Genomic DNA, 14,008 nt, shown 5'->3' with positions numbered 1-14,008 from the left:
AGGATCAATTTTGGAACAAACACTCCCTGTTTTAGCCCGGAAAATCACCTTACCCATTTGATTTACACATCACTGTCTAGTGAATAACTAGTATGTGTTTCCCCACGTTACATCTATGATTTGTGCCACCATTTGTTAGGACATAAATCATTGAGCTTTATAATGCTTCAGATAATGGTATGTCATGGCTCCAGGTCATCTGTATGACCACAAAAATGAGTATGTAAAAACTGTCAGTATTTAACAAACTTATATAAAATCAATAACTTGCTAAGAAAGATTAGGCATTGCATGGACATGCAGGTGTAGAAAGTCCTGATGAGACAATACTTCAGGCATGCTGCCAATTATTATTAAAACATCATCCCTGAAATGGATTTTTTTCTTGTAAGAGAACAATAAAGTGTTTCCAAAAATGAAATAAAGTGCACAGTGCTGTCATAGTTGGGCAGAAGGGAGAAAATATTAAATTGTCCTATTTTTTCCATTAAATAAAGAAAAATTTCTCATAAAAGGGTACTTTACAAGATGGAGTAAATCATACCATCTTCAAACACTGACATTTGCAGAGGCCTCAGATATGACAGGTGGATATTTTTGCCCCTTGAAGTGTGATTTATAAGAAATGCTGTGTATGGCAGGCTGTTATAACATGTCACAGTGCTATTAAATGCAAGTCAGGAGTTCTTTATAATTCATTAGCATTCTTTCTTGATTGGAAACTACACAGCCACCTGCCCCTGCTGTTATTCAAAAGTAAAGACAAGGTAGTCATTCAGAAAGTAGTGGACTGACAAGCATTTGGCGGGGACGAATACCAGTATATCAAAAGGCAAGTATAGAACAAGAGCAATGAAACTGCACATGATTTACTGGTCAAACTGCTCATGCAAACTGCTGGGACTTATGCAAACCTTGTTTCTGCATCAGATAACCAGGGACTCATATCAGTATCAGGCAAATTCCTTGTTTCTGAGACACTGAGTTATACAGCAATCATGCACAAAGTTGTTGCCACACCAGTTGTTATAATGTTCACACAAATGACATTAATACAAGAGCTACCAGAGAAAAGTCTTCAGCATTAAAAGGAAATCACTATCTAGTGTAACATATAATTTGTACATTCTACAATTCTCATCAGTGAATGCAGTATCAGCTTCCAAGGATTCACCTGCATTTTTCATCCTCAATTCAGTCAAAAAATCCAAGCAGTCTGACTTTACTAATAATGCATCTTACTTGTGTCAAAAATTAATTTCTAACACCAAGAAATAAAGAAACAAAAGAGTACTTTTTTACAAACAAGTCCATAAAGTTGATGAATATAGTCACTTATTTTTCTCCTGTTGTAGTTCATGCTGTAGGCAGGCTGGAGGAAGCACTTCCCCATTTGATTTCTTTACTTTGAAAATTATATATCTAAATGTGAAATGTAGATTCTCTACATAGCTGATGTCTGTTTAGGAGTGACATTTTTCATAGACAACAGCCAAAAGACTATCATTGTGGACATTGACATTTCACATACCCAGATCCAAAGACAGACTGTGATAGTCAGATTAGACCATTTGCTATGCCCTATTCTTTAGATAGACAAAAAGTATATGTATGCCCAAAAGTGTAGCTACTTAAGCTGCAATGCACTTTTCTTCAAGTAATGTAAAACTTCAAAGAAATCCAGAACCACCATATATTTTGAGTACACTCAGTTACTAGCCCATAAGAGAGACCTGGTTTTCACTGAGCTACTTACATGCTTACCATGTGAAGCTTTTAAAAGTTGGATTTGTTGATAGAAATCCAGTCATAACAATGAGAAAAGTGAAGTATTGCAAAGCTGAATGTAAATTATGCCACATGTGTGGCAGGCCAGTTTTTCCACATGGAATTTGCACAAGCAGTTGTAAAAAGTGTGAAAGCGCATTGTGCTCTGGAGTTCTTCAATTTTGAAAATCAGTAACTAAATTCTCAAAATCCATACACATTCTTTTATGCCTTAAAATGATTATACACCAAGTTCACAGCAATAGTTCTTTTCTTCCTGAAAAAAAGGGAACAGGAAGAATACAATTTCCAGCTGAAGCTTGAACTACGAATCACATCTATAATATCTATAAAGACTTCATGTGAAAATCATTTCTCCATTGCTTACATAACACTCTTATACTGTACTTACTTGTATGCATTTAACATATGAACACATTCCTTTAACAGATGAATTTATTTATAACAATTTCAAAGTTTATAGTTGTTTTTCAATCTCTTATAGAGGATTGGTAAAAAAACAGACTGAAAATAATCCTACATGAGGAGAGCAAAAAGGAAATACCACTGAACTGGACCTCCTGTTATTACAGAGGAGAGCAGATAAGCTGTATAGCTAGGATTGCAATTTTCTAGACTGCAAAAGCCCAGCATTATCACTGTGTACACTCTTTCACCTTGGACCTATACACCATGCATAACTCTTTCAGTTTTCAAGGAACTATTTAATGCCCTTCATCTGGAGGTTTAGACTGGACTGCAGGAATGTCCCAAGCATTTTTAATGCCCCAAGTATATCAGGGTTTAAGAGGCATTTGGACAATGCCCTTAACTACAAGGTTTGTCTTGGTTGATCCTTGGTCAGGCAGGTGGACTAGCTGTTCATTGCATTCCAATTGAAATAATCTATTCTATTCTGTCTTATTCTATCATACCTCCTCTAACAAGTAGTGGGAAAGCAGGGGATCCAGATTAGATTCTAGCTCTTTTTAAAATTAACTTGTGCTAAAATTTTAGGGGATCACAGCTGAGGAAATTCTGTCAATATCACACCAAAATCTTCAAGCTTCACAGAATGAAGCCTAGTAGAGTGGAAGTCCTCTTAAGGAAAGTATTTACAAATAACAAACAGTTTTGAATGAAAGTTTCAGTGTTGTCTCTTTCATCAGCAGTTACACAAATCACCTCCTGCTCTACCACAAATATTGATTTATATTAATCACGAAACCTTCATGACTTGCAGGCATGAGACAAAATCAATACAGTAATGTTCTTGTTGGTTTTCTGCTAGCCAGCATATTTGTGTGACAGAAGAGGGCACACAATGAAGCCCTGTGGTAAGTCTGTAGGTGAACAGATGAGAAATGTGAGAGCAAAAATGCTGATAGTCAATGGAAAGTAAATCCTTTAACAGCCCTAACACAAATATGCTTTGAATGCTGATTTTATTCTTTCATCTCAGAAGCCTATATTTAGCATTCAGTATGAGAGAACAACCCTAGGCATTTGGTACATCTCAGGCTGATTATTCAGATGTTACTGACAGATCTCCTCTCATACTCTCCATACATAAAGATTGCCACAGTGAAACTTACTTATTCAATACTAACAGTGCATTTCATTCACACACATTTCCCTGTGAAACAAACACTGCTGTGTCACTTCATGTCCCACGTAACAATGTGCTCTTTAAAATAACACCTCCATGATCTCAAACGCACCTGTGTCAGGAAAGCCAGCACATGGATGAATTAGGACTTATGTGTCACTGGAACTGATATAACCAGATCTGCAGCATGAAAACCAAAGCACAGATGCCAGGTGAATCACACAGCTAATAGAACAAGACTAAAGGAAGTAAAATACATTCATCTGTGCTGAGTGAGGTATTGGCTCCTTAGTCTGCTCTGTCTCCTGAAATGCACAAGGCCAGTGGAGCCAACAGAGATATTCCTGTTTATGTTTGCAATGAAATTTTCATGTAGATTTCTTTCTACTGAATTGTGGTTTGCTGCTCTCAAGCTTAACCTAGTTCTGCTTAAAAAGTAGTAATATTATTTCACATAATTCTGTAATGGAGTGCAAAATAAAGATTAAAAAGTCACTGCATTCACTCTCCTAGAGTGTCTCAAAATTCCTTTTGCATACAAGAAATTTTGGGGAATATAAGTTTTCTTTTTGTATTGTACCAGGGAGGAAAAAACAAGATGCCACAATCTTAATTTCAGTTCTACATGCTAGGAAATTAACTATAAGATCAGTAGTTTGCAGCTGCAGCAAATGAAAGCAGAATCTAATTCTTACTAACAGAAGAAAAGTATGAGTATTCATTAGCAGCACTTCAAGAGATTAGCCAAAATTAGCCATTATAATATGGCTAATTTTTTTAAAAAAACTGTCCTGGTTTGAGAGGAAGTGAGTTTTTATCTTCTGATATTAATGAATTTCAGCCATAACAGCTGTATTTCATTGACAAGGCTGTCAGTTTGTCTTTAAACACAATTTACAAGAGGAACCAAAATTATGATCATAAAATGAACACCTATTTAAATCTTTAAATCTAATTTCTATAACCTCCTCCAAAAATTACCTCTTTGCAGTCATGCATTCCTCTCATGATAAAATGTTGAGATTTTCAAAGAAATGAACAGATATTATTTTCTAGCTTTCTCTAGAAACCCAGGAAATAACAGTTATATTGCATTAGCCCTGTCTTAATGAAGCTGGAGGGACTGTCCAGAGCATATGAATAAAATACAAATATAAAATTTTATAAAAACTTGGAGGTGTTACTCTTGACAGGTTGATTGATGTTCTTTCTACTCAGGTCTGGTTTTCTCCAGTAAAGTTACTGTCTGGTAGCGGGTGAATAACAACCAACAAGAAACTGATAGACATAGTGTAATGGATTACTGTGTGCTCTCTTTCATTTCAACTCATAAATTTCTACTAATTTCTGCTACTTGGAGGTTGAATTATCTAAAATGGTTTTGTAATTTAAACAATTGATAAAAGTCCTAAAGTAGCAACAATAATATGGGCTTTTGAGGGGGAGAACAAAGCAACAAGAAGGACGTTGGAAATTTAACAAATAATTTTACTCTACAAATTCAAAGAAGATCAGTATGCATTTTATGGAATTCAGTAAGTGGCAAAATTTATCTGCAACCGTTATTTCTCCTTCTTGGCATACAGAACCCCTATATCATGTGAGAAATCACTGGAAAATATTTTACTCTCAAAACAAGACCAGAGTAACATCATGCAGCCTCAGCAAAAATTACAAGATTTTTATAAATCAAAATGCTTTACAGAACAAAATGTTCTGAATTTGTTTGTTGCTTCTGTTTTGTAAATTTCACTGTTTTTTTCCTGGTACTTTCAGTACAGACAAAAGTACTTTGAAACTAAAGCCTCAAAATATTTCATGCAAGCACTATATATTTCCCTGAGTCCCCATGTAATGTTACTTTTCAAGAAAGTCTACTTCAGTAGAAAACTTGCAATCCTCAAGCACTGGAGAATGGTGAGAGCTGTAGCTCCAGTGGCCGTCACTCCACCTTCTCCATCACCTACAAAGTTTGTGGTCAGACTCCCAGCCTTTTGCCAAGTTCGGGAATATCTCTGTGCACAAAGAGATTTGGGGAGCGGGCAGTACAGGAGGAGTGAAGGATGAGGGAAGAACACACCTGTGCACACAGCTCCTATGAGGCAGCAGGGCAGAGCACACCTGCCACGCAGAGCTCAAAGTCACCTGAAATGAGACCTTGCCATTCAGCAAACAGTTTTCATTTCACTTGATTCAAATCAAAGACAGTAGGTTTCCTTAGAATTCCATGGCAGAATATTGCATCTGAAAGCACAGCGAGGGAGCTGAGGTTATTGGGCTTCAAAACCAGAAGAGACATGAAACCAGGTTTTCCAGCATGCTGCAACTCACAGAATTCATCAGTCATGTGTTTCCTACCATGCAGGGCCAATACTTCAAGAACTTCAGTTCCACACAGCAGCAATACTTCTTCACAGCTAAATTCTATGCCTATGTAATTATATCCAGTTCTTCTGCAGTTAATAAAGTGGCAGAAATTTACAGCAAGGGTTAGCATGACTATCTCAGCCACCTTCAGCCTTGGTATTAAGTACAGAATATCTCCATTTATCTAATTTGTTCCTGTCATAAACATCTTTAGAAGAATTCTACCTATTGCACAAAAAAATTATTTCCTTGAATTACTACATCATGCATCACGGTAATTTCAACACTTATTTCCTTTCAACAATTCAGATAATTATGTTTAAGAACTTAGAACAAGCTTACATAAAGTCACTTTACTCTATTTATCATGTGACAGTTGCTGTATTACTCATGAGTAATCAGAGCCTGTCACATTGCAAAGTTTCATGAATAACATGTCATATATTATGCATGCATGTATAGTTCAGCATCGTCAAATATAACCAAACAATTAATAAAACAAATGAAGAATGCATAATTGAGGTGCTAAATCTGAGAACTCAGAACTGAAATTACAAGCAGAGGATTAGTCATCTGCCAGGAAAATATCCATTGTAAAGCAATCTGAGTGCACTCAACCAATCTACAGTTTTTTTAAAAAATTAAGTATTGCTATTAGAAACTGATTATACTTTTTAACAGCAATAAATCCCCATGAAATTAGTTATTGTTTACTGTAGTTGTAGCATTAACCTTTTGAAGCAAATTTAGCAAATTGCTATCTAATGCTAATGGCCAATTTTGAAAGGGATTACTCCTTAATTATATCATATACAGTAGTAGTCATAAGAAATGATCATTTTGATGCCAACTGCACCTTAACAGAAACAATCTGAATTGGAATAAACTACATTAATCCAGAGTCAGTAGCTCATATAATTAGAAGGAGTATGAGGACTACTTCAATGTGTTATTTTTGTATGGCCAAGGAAAAATTAAAAAAAACACCTTTGGATTACATTATAATTATTATGCCCTTTTAAAAGAGCTGCTAAAGCATGGCCAGCTGCTTCCAAGGACCTGTCTACTGTCAGACTTACACAGTGTGCTTCCTCAATTGTCTACTTCATGTGACCTAACTAGCCGGACATAAGGAAGCATGGGACAGCACTATTTTCAAGACAGACATTAATTATTTAGGAGACCTTGAGTTACTGAGCTTTTACAAAGGGCCACTAGCTTCTTTTTTTACAAAACCACCAGAGCAAAGCAAATAATGTCTTCAAAACCTGTCTATTCTACATAATATATCACGAGCCACTGTAGCCATAGTGTTAAAAGCAAATTTCAAAATCTGATCAATATATGCAAGATTGTTTAATTAGATTGGTGTTGGTTTTATCTACGGTTGAAATGGAATAAAATAAAAATGATCAAAACAATTCCAGTCTCTTATTCCAATAGAGCTTCTGGACTTGTTTTGGATCACAGCTCGGGCAGAACTCCATGTGCAGAGGAAGTGCCTTTTAGGATTTGTGGTGATGAAACCCTAGCAAAGACTTTTTACAAGAAGAAGGGATTTTCTAGCACCTCCAAACATTAACAGAAGTGCATGAGAAATTCTCTAGCACCTCCACAACGGAAGTGCAAGGGAAAAGGCAGAAGGTTGCAGGCCGCTGCCACACCAACTCCAGCAACCATGGCAGTCTTCTCAAGTTCAAATATATTAAGCAGTCTCCAGCATTTTCTGTGCATTCTAACCCATTCAATTAGGTCAGGACGATGAGCACAGGATGTCCATTTTTATGCTTGTAGCAGTAGAGTCTCCAGAAGTGGGGTAGATATCAGATCTTCCAAGCAGAAAACGGCCTGTTTAGCAAAATGCAGTGATGTCCTACAGCAAGCGCAACTCACTGTGGCCATTTCTGCCCATGGTTTTGTGACACTGGCCAGTGGCTGCCACATCACTGCCAGCACAGTGGCTTCCATCTCTTCTCTCTTAGTATGGCTGAAGACCAGGTTTTAGAGTAGGATACGAGCTCACTCTCTCTTCTGCAGATAACCAGGTTCTCCCTAAAGCACAAGATCTAATATGGAGGCACAAGAGGTATTTACTCCAAACTTGATTTCGGGCTCATTTAAGATTGATCTGCAGTACAAATGACAGAGGACTTGTCATATATAAATTTGCTAAAATAAAGAAAAGAAATGGCACAGAAAATCTCATGTAATCCCCTGGTTAATCAAAACTGCTAAAGGGCTTAAATACTTAAAGTATTACAACTGCAACTTGAAAATCATCTTTGTTCATGATTCTTGCTTATTTTTTGTGCACAGCTGAGTAAAATCTCAAACCAGAGGGATAACTACTCCCAAACACGCAGGCATTTGGATCCAGATCTGAACTTTGTGGCTGGCCTTGCCTCCCTACTGGCTGAGGCCCAAACCTCCATTACTCAAACCTCCATTACCAAGCACCCCAAACTGTGACACTGCTGAGAACACGTGTGGGAAACTTTGCTCTTACGCACACACAACTCTACAGTTGTCATCGCTTCCCTCTCCACAGCCTTGGCTGCAAATTTGAATGAAGCCCAGTGGTGCCGCAGTCCTTTCCTCCCCCTCTTTATAGTCATCTTTTTGTCCCCACTTTGAAATGTATTTTCAGACAATGCCAACTGAAAGCTCTCAAAGCTGGAATGCTTGCTGTCACTTAGACTATGCAAGGGAGAAAAGTTTTATTGGAAACATTCCTTCCCTTCTTTTAATTTTTGCTGCTCCCACGCTGTTGTTGGCAGCTTTAGACCCATATCAGAAGAAAAGCATGTAAAATGCATGCAGTTAGGCAGTGGTCCTGTAAGGCACTTCATGTACACAAATATCTGCAGCTGTGCATTGCTTCTGATCTGTAGGAGACTACATATGGGCACTGAGATCAGCACACATCAAATTCCTGTTATTAAATGCATGTGTCTTTAAAGCAGTGAGTCTTAATTCCTGCTAAGAGAGTCCAATGATAATACGAAAAATAAATTATATTCACCCCCAGCAGAAGGGAGATTACAATCTCATTCTCTCTGTTCAGATCATACTAGCCCAGAAATGCAAAAACATAAAAGACTAATAAGGCTTCTAGAGAGATGTCTTAAAAAACCTGAAGTACAATTAGCATTCAAATCATATTTACAATTTTTTCCTCTCTATTGCCAGATGTCTTTTATGGCTTCGCACTCTTGGTAGGCAGCAAGAACTATCAGATAAAAGCCAAAATGGTATATTCAGATTCCTACCTAATATACATTTTAACAATAAAAATGAGAAGCTGGAAACAAATAAACAGGCAAGATATTAATCTCCAAGCACATTTACATTGAGTATAACTGTCTTACTGAAAACAGTCCTTATAAACCAAGGAGCACAGAGCATAATAAAGGAGAAGCTAAGTGATAATTAAGGAGTTGCTATATGCAACTGAGACTAGCTGGCACAAAAGTCCACTTTGGCTTCATTGCCTGAAATCATATATTGTAAATGAAGTAAAAACAAGAAGATTTATTGGAAAGCCAATGAATAGCAACACTTTCTTGCAATTATTATTTTTCTTATATTTGAATTGAGACATAACTACATGCTGACCTTTGAAATACATGCCTAAAACGTACAGCATTTTTGCCATGAGTTTAGGAAATGTAATGTAAGACAAGAGACTTAGGAAGGCTTACAATAATAATTCACAGGAAATACTGCAGTTCTGTCATGTAATTTTACCACCAACATAAATTCAAATGGGCATATATTTCAGCTGGCTTCTGGAGAGCTACCCATCAGTACAAATTCCCACAGAATGAAGCAGCTATACACCTCAAAATGTATTGACTTTAGCAGAACCATATCTTGCAGCCTTGCTCATGCAGAAATTCCTCCCAATGCCTTGAGAAATGTTACTGGTACAAATAAATTACGAGACAACAGAAAAGCTGGCAATATGGAGAAAAAGGCCTTTCTTTTTCTACTTACCCAAGTTACTGATAAATCTTTATACAGGTTTGTGTTTCTGCCCTGATTTTAGTTTCAGAGTCACAGTGTATGTGCACATCTACATTCCGTCATTGATCCATGGTTGTGCATGAGCTGTTTCAGGACATTCCTCCAGCCTGAGCACAACCCCTAAAGGGGCCACTTGTACTGATGAACACAGCAACTCACAAAAGACCCACAGCTACCATCTACAAGGAATATGTAACGATATGATTGGAATAGGTTGGTGATTTCTACTCTAGCTGACCCTTGTGCTTCTGGTGAATATATAGATCCAACAGGACACACACCTAGGCTCAAATTTACATATTTCTAGTTTTACTTACAGAAGGACAGAATCTTGACTATAACATTTAGCAGGGAAATAAAAGAAATAAATAGAATTTCTGCTTTTAATTAGGGTAATTAAAAAATACTAATTAATTCTACATATATAATAGAAGTAGCCTAGGCAACAGTTAGTTTGAAAATGCTGGAGATATTTTGGGGTTACTTTTGCTTTATTTCCCAGCGTAGTATAATCTTAAATTGCAGATATGGGTATCTGACATTACAGTATGCCAAGCAAAACACTTCACACCTTCATTTATTTTTTTCTACCCAGCAGATGGCCACCAAGCTTTTGCACTGAGGTGTATAAGAGATGCTCTAATTACCTTTATCTTTGGAGTGAGGTAGGCTTGGTATCTTTAGGTTACTTTCCTTCACTGTGAGTCTACCACTGCAATTTCTATTTTCTTGTCCTTGCTGTGAAATGCTGAGTCTTGGTTGTGTTTGTTTCAAAAATACTGCAATTCTCCTATGAAACTGATGAAACTTTCAGTCGATAACATAGCAAAAAGGGCTCCTCTCAAGGCAGTCCCTAACCAGTTCACAGGTAATATAAGTGCCTTTCTTAAAGCTGATGTCAGGAATATTTTGTCCCTTGGAGTGAGGCAGAGACAAGCTCCAAACTCACATTGATCATCCCCTCTCCAAAACACCGCATTTCAATTGCTACATCCCTCTGGTGTGCAACTGATAGGCCGGGGCAATTCATCTCTGCTTTCCTGCATTCCCAATCTGCTGTGCCCAGCTTTTCTTACACTGAAAACCAACTCTTGTTTGCAACTGGTCATGTAAAATATGACTTAAAAAAACATACCAGTAACAGGGAAGATGGTAATATGAAAATATTAAACTCAAACTGTTGCTGACTTTGGTAATATATGTTTGATGAGCAAGCTGGAATTCCCAAGTTGAGGAAGCAGTAATTGGCACAGTGGCTGGCTCAAACACACATCCATCCCTGTGAACAGGATGGTCCTGTACCTGTTAAGAGGTGATAATAGACTGCATCCTTCATCCTTCTAACATCTAAAGCCATATTGTGAAGGCAACACACGTGCAGCTTGTGACAAACCTGCAAATCCCCAAAGTTCTCTCGGTGGCAAGAGCCCGGTTCACATCAAAGGAGCATTTACTCTCCTTAAATGAAGAAATGAGATGATGATTAACCAAGTATTGGCAAAGGTCTCTGCAGGCAATAAGAGAGTGGTGAGTGGAACAGAGATTTAGTGGATGTCTTGACAAGGCCACAATGAACAATGTGGAACTAATTTTATTTGGCATATATGCCCAAATTTTCTATTACCAGGAGTTAGCAGCTGTCTGTCAAGGAATACAAATATGACAATACAACCTCTTGAACTGCTCTTCTGCCTTCTGATAAAGCATGCATACTTGGATTTTAGCTCCATTTTAATAATTAGTGATGCTACAGTACTTTACCTTAGAGCAGTAAAGAACTGAGGAATTATGAATTCAATATGAATGAATTCCAGTGGCCGAATTAAGGATTTGGTTTCAGTTCAATCTTTTGGAATGTCTTAATCTTACTGAACATTTACAGTTCTACCCCATCTTTCCTAAGAGTTTTTTAATCAATGCAGTCAGTAAACTGAAGGAATTCTGAGTTTGGAGGTTGGGAGATTTTGCTGACACAGTTAAGGTCAGATTGTGATTACATAGAGCTTTTACTATGAATTTTCCAATCTTTAGACAAGGACTAGGGAAAAAGGATATAGAAGTTATATAAGAAAGAAAAGAAACAAAAATATAATACAAAGGATTAAGGCTTCTTAATTCTGATTATTTTCTAATGTACCTTTGTATACAAAAGTTATCATAATACACCTTTTTCCTTGCTTTTGGTGAAAAATACATTAAAATAATTACGCCTGCCTTGTCTGAGAGAGCTGGTACATATTAAAAAAATCTATGGGTCACTGAAAATGGAGTTTTATAATAGAATGCACTAGTTGTACATTCATACAATGTGTATTAAAATAAGAGGAAGCAAAATTTGCTACAAACAAATTTCATCATTTCATACTGTGGTGCATCTGTATAAAACAGAAGCTGGAACAACTCTGCAGGCTTTTTAACCTTCTATTAGTGGTTCTCAACACCAAATTACCAGTGTTGTACATGCACAAACAGAAACTGCTTCACCATTATCAGACAGGCAAGTGGATGTGTTATTTTCTCCCTTTTCTCCTATCCCTAGCTAATGTCTCATCATAACAGCCTCATCAGCTATCACTGATAATCTGCTCTACCTCTTGTCTTCATTTCAAACACAACCTGAAAAATGACTATAAGCAATAACCAGCCTGGCTGTGAGCTGAAGGCAGGCGGGGAACAGGAGAAAGCTCTATGTGCAAATGGCTGACCTTCAAAACAGCCGTTTGCAAAACATGTGCGCTGCCACAAAACAATATTAAGTAACCTTTCCAGAGCTGCCACTCTCAGATTCACACTGAGGCGAATCAATATCGCCCTGCAGCACCAGAGAGGCATTTCCACACGCTCTTGAAGGTCCCTGGTTTAATGTTATTCAGCCTAATACCAATAGCTTCAAAATAGCCCAGCAAACACAAAAGAGGTAGCAAGAAAGCAAAAGCCAGCCCAAAGTGCTTCCTCCAGCAGATGACCCCACTGGAACCCCCTCGTGCAAAAACCCTCCAAGACAGAAGCGCTTTGAGGGCAGTCAGCCAGGCCATAGGAAATGAAGCTGACAAGGTCAGTGAATTTGCTACTCCTATGAAAGTCAGCTTTCCCTCCACTCAGCCTGTCTGTAGCTCAGTAGGGAAGAAGTTTTATTTTATAAATAATGGTCTGTGCCCATGAGACATCGTGGGGCTCACCATAAGTACCCTTGCTGAGGGATTGTTTTCCTAATATATATCTGAATATTAGACTGCAGGGTCCCACAGTCCCTTAAATTGCAGAAAACACTCAGCAGTATGATCCAGAGCCTTGGGCACCCAGCACAGCTTCAGCTGGAGCCCAGCTCCATTCACCCACAATGGGCTAATGACTGCAGCTCGGAGCATGAGGCACACACAATAGAGTCTGAAGACAACTTTTCCCTCCACATCACTCATTTGCTCTCCCTGGTGCTGCTCAGGCCTTGCAGCTCCCCAGCTCACAGCAGGAACTTCAATCCACTGTGTTATGACAGGCACACTCCAGCAGCTAAGGCAGCTCCTCTAATGCACTGGCAGTCTAATTTATAAACTCCTTCCAGCATTTCAAAAATTAAAAAATAAGCTTCTTTGCCATGCATCTGATATACTTCCTCCATACAAAAAAGTCCGTGTGGAAACATAAATTTTTAATGTTCCTTTTTCCATTACTGATTCCCTCCATACTTAGTGCTTATACTTTGTGAAGCACAGAATGATCTGTTGTTCATTTAAGAGCTTAAAATCCATACCAGTTTCTCGTAACTAAAGCCAACACACTGCTTTACTCAAGCGAGATGTACTGCACAAAACACAATTACCCATCAATTGCCTACACATCAATGGGACAGCACATGATTAGACAACAGTGGGGAATCCTAATGATCCCCTGTGAGAATTAGGGGAGTGCAAGCCTCTCATTTTCTGCTCCATGATGTGTAGATGAAAAGTGCACTGGAAAGAATACAAAATGAATGGCAGTAATTCTGTGTGCATCCTCACTTCATTTCCATGGGAATGTGGAAATAAAACAAGACCATGATGATCATATGGAAGATGAAATAAAACACTGACCAGAGCATCTTACTCAAGAGCACAATGACTCGTCCAATCTTTATCCCTGATGTTTTCAAAGTGGCTGTTAGACACACACACTTAATCTCCAAGAGTGTGGAGGTTCCTCAATATCCACAGGTAGGTGTCAGATACACCGTGCTGCAGTTCTAGGGACATTTCACCT

The 14,008-nt window shown here is 37.9% G+C and overlaps 1 protein-coding gene across 5 annotated transcripts in view; it reads right to left on the bottom strand.

Annotated features, from left to right (window-relative positions):
- The window catches only part of SMYD3 (SET and MYND domain containing 3), a 395,552-nt gene that overhangs the window by 117,618 nt on the left and 263,926 nt on the right, over positions 1–14,008 (bottom strand). Inside the window, exon 1 of one of the 5 annotated variants that reach the window (XM_064708806.1) lies at positions 3,489–3,546. The exons of the other annotated variants lie outside the window; for them this stretch is intronic. The gene's annotated coding sequence lies outside the window, so the exon portion shown is untranslated. Of the gene's footprint in view, positions 1–3,488; positions 3,547–14,008 lie in introns of those variants that run through there. 5 annotated transcript variants of the gene reach the window in all.

The sequence above is a fragment of the Zonotrichia leucophrys genome, chromosome 3, assembly GCF_028769735.1.
Source record: "Zonotrichia leucophrys gambelii isolate GWCS_2022_RI chromosome 3, RI_Zleu_2.0, whole genome shotgun sequence".
In the NCBI taxonomy this organism is placed as follows: Eukaryota; Metazoa; Chordata; class Aves; order Passeriformes; family Passerellidae; genus Zonotrichia; species Zonotrichia leucophrys.
The sequence above is the reverse complement of the archived record's forward strand: the minus strand, read 5'-3'. Positions and strand labels throughout refer to the sequence as shown.